General features: G+C 54.1%; 1 protein-coding gene across 2 annotated transcripts in view; it reads left to right on the plus strand.

Annotated features, from left to right (window-relative positions):
• Positions 1-6,000, plus strand: part of OLFM3 (olfactomedin 3) — a 103,628-nt gene that overhangs the window by 76,343 nt on the left and 21,285 nt on the right. The window lies entirely within an intron of this gene.

The following is a 6,000-nucleotide window of genomic DNA, read 5'->3' on the forward strand; positions in this document are numbered from 1 at the left end:
ATTTGTTACATGAAACTTGGAGTGGAAATCCAATATGTAAAACAGGTCATTAGTCCCACAGATAATTACTGATGGGAGAAGACATTTCCTGGGCCCCCACCCTCTGCCCCGTTCCCCCACAATCAACCCCTTGGCCCAGTCAAGACGGGGCCTAGAAACCCTAGAGCTCGCAACAGCGCAGCTGGAAATGCGGCTGAGCTGGCCCAGCTTCCTCATTCCACGAGTGGGAGGCAGACCCCGACGTCTCCCCAGCTGGTTAGTGACAGAGCCAAGGGTGGAAGCAAGTCACCTGACTGCATCCTCGCCTTGGGGTTTGCCCATCCCTGCCCTCCTGGCCCCCGGCGCCACCCTGGGCCCTTTCTGCCCTGCTCAGGTGGGTTCCCCATGACCCCAGACCCCCTTTCCTTGGATTGAGGGATGGCAGTCCCCTCCCAGTGGGCAGAGCTATGAGGTCCAGCCCTTCCCAATTTTCTCACTCACTCAAGGTTCTCACTTGAGAGAGAATGAATGGGATGAGCCTGCAATTGTGTGTACACCAAAAATAAAAATAATAAAAATTAAAAATAGGTCTTAAAATTTGATTTAGGAGTGTTTGTGAAATGTGCGGATGGAAAAAAGTAGCTGATTTACGCTAATGTGAGCGTAGTCTTTCTTTAGAAGAATAGCTTTAAGTGACCTGAAAACACATTTTTTAAGTAAGAAAGACAGGCTATTAACAAGTAAATGGCCACGAAGTACGTGATGACAGGTGTCCCTGAAGTAGGCCAGGCGGTGTCCACTGGATCGTTTCAAGAGCTGAGTGAGGTTTGTGAAGTTCAGGACGCTTTTATTGGTTAGTAGCTGAACCCAGCTCTGCACCTGGAGAATAAGCTCCCTCTTGTCTTTCTCAGACCCTGGGAACCCCTCCCCCTCCCCCCCTCCCCTTTGGCCCTGTGTCCTTTCTATCCCTTTGTTTCTCCCCCTTCCAACCTATTGCTGGGCCCCGACCCCTGGAGGAGCTGGTGCCTGTGGGGGCTGAGCCTGGGCGGGCATTAGCTCGCCCTCCTCTGACACTGCTCCGGGTGCCTAATTTCCCCTGAGGCTGAGCTTCTGAGAACTGCCCCGTGCTGGGGGCTCCACTGGGGCAGAGCCTGGGAGAGAGCAAATGGGCAGACACCGCTGTTCCCAGGAAGGCCAGCCAGCTGCGGGCAGGTGGCCTGGAAGGCACCCGTGGGCACTGGCGCTGCTGTGCTACGTTTTCCAACACTGAGCTGGCTTCTCCTCTTAAAGAGCCACTCCAGTGCGCCAGTCCGCCCGAGGAGCCACAAAACAAAGAGGATGCCGGGCTGCGAACCCCAACTTCTCCCCGCTCCTTCCTTCACTCCCGGAGGGAGGGGCCCCGGGGCGCTGCTTTGTAAGGACTGGTTTTCTCCCGAGTCCTTACACTCACTGTCCACGTTGTGAAGGAGCCACTCACCCAGTTAAGGATGGAGAGAGGAACGAGAGAACAGAATGCACATCTTGAGCGCCGTGGAGAAGAGGGTGATCGCCTTTTCAGAGAAGAGCTGAGACTGGATAGGAGGGTGCATTGGCTCCTGCGTAAGTGCTTGAAGCAGAAGCAGGAGCCAAGGCAGGAAATGACAGAGACGCTGCTCAGGTGCGGCCCAGCTTTCCCGCTAACGGGAGGGCTGCCTGGAGGCAGGGACACGCCCACCAGGCGGAGTTCAGGCACGAACACTGGGGGGGGGGGGGGGGGGGGCGCCACACAGGACAAGGGCCGTTGTGGACAGGCGGAGCCCGTTAGACCCCCGCGTCCCTCCCACCTCCAGGCGGCAAGCACAGGGGACCAGCCGGCCTCAATGCGATGATGCCTTCGAGGTTTTGTTATTTGTATAGGCGCGTTTTTTTTATTCTTAGAGCCTGAAGGAAGGAGGAATAAACATGGTGCATTTCAGTGCCAACTAGTCTCCTAAGAAAGGAAGCCACCTGCTGCACAGGGACATCTGTATTAACACGTCCCCCAAACAGCTCCCTTCAGCGCGGTCTGCCAGCCTTGCTCCAGTCCTGTCCCCGCATGTCCCCCCTCCACAGCGAGAGCCATGAGCGCACAAACCACGTCTCCCTCCGAGGCCACACCCGTTCCAACAGAAGCAGCAGGAGGGGTTTCCACCACTCAGGTGTCACCCCTGCTCTCCCTCGGAGAGGTCTCCAATGGATTCCCCGGCTTACGTGTCCCTGACCTGCACTCTCAGGACCAGGGAGCCTGTTCCTCTTGCCTCCGTCTGCCAAGGGGGTGGCCCCGGCCAGTTTGATTCCCGGTCAGGGCACATGCTTGGGTTGCGGGTTTGATCCCTGCCCGGGGCATGTGGAGGGTGGCGGCCTCTCGGCCTCTCTCCCCGCCTCCCCCTGCCCCCCGCCCTTTCTCTAAGCATGTCCTCGGGTGAAGACTGGGAGGGGAAATGCCCAGAAACTCAGCATAAAACATAGACCCAGCAATGTTCCACCCACTGATTTTGTTCCCTTCCGAGGATCGGAATCCTGGCCCTTGCCTGGCCCTCCCGCTGGGCCCCGATAAATGACTGCCATGCCTTCCGCAAAAAAAACCCACTTGTGTCGCCAGGACATCGCTGCCAGCTTCTCGTCTGGGTTGCCAAGGGCCACGCGCTTCCGTGCTGTTTGGAGAATGCCCTCTCCACCCACCTGGGGGCACCTCCCCTGGAGCACAGCCCTTTCTGGCTACTGACAGATGGACTCGGACCACCCCCAGCATCTACCTGCAGGGATGGATGTAATGAGCTCTGGGCTTAAAGCTGGAGAAAAGGTCACAGGTGTGATGTTTACAAAATGGGTGACTTGGCTGCAGGGGGAGGGGGGTGCTTACATTTTTTGAGTTTGTTTCCGGAGGAGTAAAATAAGATACTGTCTATTTCTAGTCTGTTTCTAAAGGAAGTTGGTTCAAAAGAAATGAAGCTAATACAAGGTAAGAAGTTTTTCTAAACAGAAAAACCTATTGCCATGCAAGACATTGTATTAATTTCTACTTTCAGCCCGGTCTCCGGTAGCCCCCTTTCCTGGTGCAGAGCCCTGAAGTTTGGAGGTAACTTCCACATGGTAGCTTTATATTTACGAAGACAGCTTTGCAATTAGATCATCAGGAATGCAGACTTAAACCCCGATTGTTGAAATTATCATTTCATTCTCCTATTTAGAGCACTCTTAAATATTTCATGACCTTTGTAATATTAAGAACTGCTAAATAGTTCATTTCGTTCTAATTAACACAGAAGGTTCAAAGGGACTGCATGCAGCCATCACTGCGATTAGCGGTGTTTTGGAAGGTAAGGAACCTACAGACCCTCCAGGTCCAGGTGCAGGGTTTCACGATTGTTCAGAAAATGCTAGCAAGGCCATGCTCATGGCACAGGGAAGTTCGGGTAACTGGTGGTTACCTGGTAAACTTTCAGGCTCCGATTCGGACTGTGCAAGCACCAATCCCAGCTCTGCTGATGACCCCCCATGACCTTGGCGCAAGTTCCTTCCTGTCTCCAAGTCTCAGTGTCCTCGTCTATAAAATGGGCAGAATAGCAGCCCCTGGGCTACAAGGTTACTGCCGAGTTCAAAGGCAGTAGCACCAGTGACCTGCCAAGCAATGGCCAGGGGTCCTCAAACTTTTTAAACAGGGGGCCAGTTCACTGTCCCTCAGACCGTGGGAGGGCCGGACTATAGTTTAAAAAAAAAACTATGAACAAATTCCTATGCGCACTGTGGGCCCGGGACACGTCAGCTGCTAAGGAGGACAGGCACCCGGCGGGCCGGATACATCTCCTCGGCGGGCCGCATGTGGCCCGCGGGCCGTAGTTTGCGGACCCCTGGCAGAGCTCCGGGAAAGCCTGCTATTACTACCGCACACGTGTGACCGACCCTGAATACTTGCTCTTACCCGTTAAAACAGAAGCAATCTTTGAGAAAAACCACCTAGTCCTTCCTTGCACGGGAGGTTTGTGTTGTTTTATTTGGATCCTCATTTGAACTCGAGGGTGGGTGCCCTGAAGGGGGACACTGGAGACACTCCTGCAACCCCCCTGACTCATCACTCGCCCCGAAGCAGGGGTCTCCTCTTAGAGCAGCCTTCCTCGCTCTCCAGGTACCTTCTCGCTGCCCGGGAGGCGACGTGTTGCATTGGGATCATTTTTAGACCCGTGGTCGGCAAACTGCAGCTCGCGAGCCACATGCGGCTCTTTGGCCCCTTGAGTGTGGCTCTTCCACAAAATACCACGGCCTGGGCAAGTCACTTTGGAAGAAGTGGCGTTAGAAGAAGTTTAAGTTTAAAAATGTGGCTCTCCAAAGAAATTTCCATCGTTGTCCTGTTGATATTTGGCTCTGTTGATTAATGAGTTTGCTGACCCCTGATTTAGACTAACTCTGTAGTAGAGAAGGTCGGGGCTCTTTACAATGATTCTTACAGGGAGACAGCTAAAGTAGAGACGGGGCTGGAGTCTGTACTTTGATGAAGCGGACACCCCGGGGACATGCAAAGTGAACACCGAACCTATTCGCCCCCCCCCCCGCAAGTTCCTCATTCCAGGCAGCACCTGACACCTGCCCCCTGCCCCCTGCCCCCTGCCCCTGTCCAGTCGTGATCAGCGCCTCACCAGTCAGCCAAACACTTGGCAGGTGGACATCAGTATGAATGCTGCCAGGCTTCACGGTCGCTGTTTGCAATGCTGTTAAAGGTGTTCTAATATTATCACTGGGTTGGCCCTTGCTCCTTCATCCGAAAACTAAATGTATTCGAGTGACAAGCCTTAATTTTCTGACAGTTTTTGAGATTTGTGTCCAATGCTAGAAGGCCAGCCGCATCTACACAACCTGTGTCTAGATATATTAATCCCATCCTGTTCCTAAGCTTAAACCTTCAGTCGTATCATCGAAACCACTGCTAAGCTGTTTTCATCTTGTCTGTAGGTAATCTCTTTGCATTGTTTCCTCCTTTAATACAAAAGGAATATTCTTTGAGATCCTATCTGACTCTAACAATATATAATTCTGAACACATCTTTCTATCCCCACTGGATATTCAGGTATAAATCCTAGGAGGAGGCGGTGAGGGAGGATGAAAAGAGAGAAACACTCATAAATCCCACGCCCCAGAAACAGGCGAGGCAATGGGAGACTTCTGTGAGCTACCCAAAGAGGACATTTGTGAAAGGGGCCCCAAAAGATGGGCATGTCGCTAAATCCCTCGAAAAGACACAGAACTGTGCTGGCTGATGGTACGTGAGGAGCTGGGCCTGGGACAGAAGAACCAGGAGATGCCCGCTGAGAGCCCCAGGGAGATGCCAGCCTCGGCGGCTCTGGGGAGGGAGGAGCCTGCCTGGTTTGTCCTTTTAAGATCTGCCACCAACGTCTAGCGCAGGGGTGGGCAAAGTTTTTGACTCGAGGGCCACAACTGGACCGGAGGGCCGGAACAAAAGCATGGATGGAGTGTTTGTGTGAACTAATATAAATTCAAAGTAAAGGAGCGTAGGGGAGAGCAAGAGAACCCTCCGCTCTTTCGGCTCCGCGGGCCGGATAGAATAGCCGAACAGGCCGGATCCGGCCCGCGGGCTGTACTTTGCCCACGGCTGGTCTAGAGGCAGACAGAGCGGCCCAGGAACTCTGGGCGTTTTGCAAGGCAGTGCTCCGCGGGCCTCCATTCACGTGCTGGTCCAGCCCCATCTCAGCGGCCCGCGCGGCCCTTCTCCAGCCTTCCCGCGCCTCGCCCCTCCAGATCCACACGGACACCTTCCTTTCTAGACTGCATCCGTCCTCCTCTTCCCTGGCCGGAAAAGAAATGCCTCCCTGCCTGCTGAGTCCTGGAAAGCGGAGAAGGGACGCTGGGAATGTCAGGTCCTGGGTGTGGGCGTGAGCCAGCGCTCACTAAAGGGGGCCGTGGGTCTGTTTCCACAGGAAACACACAGATGCAACCTGGACGGTCGGTAGTTTTCCTACATCCATGTGACTGGCCTTTAAAAACAGTTA

Source organism: Plecotus auritus (genome assembly GCF_963455305.1).
Source record: "Plecotus auritus genome assembly, chromosome: 12".
Lineage (NCBI taxonomy): Eukaryota > Metazoa > Chordata > Mammalia > Chiroptera > Vespertilionidae > Plecotus > Plecotus auritus.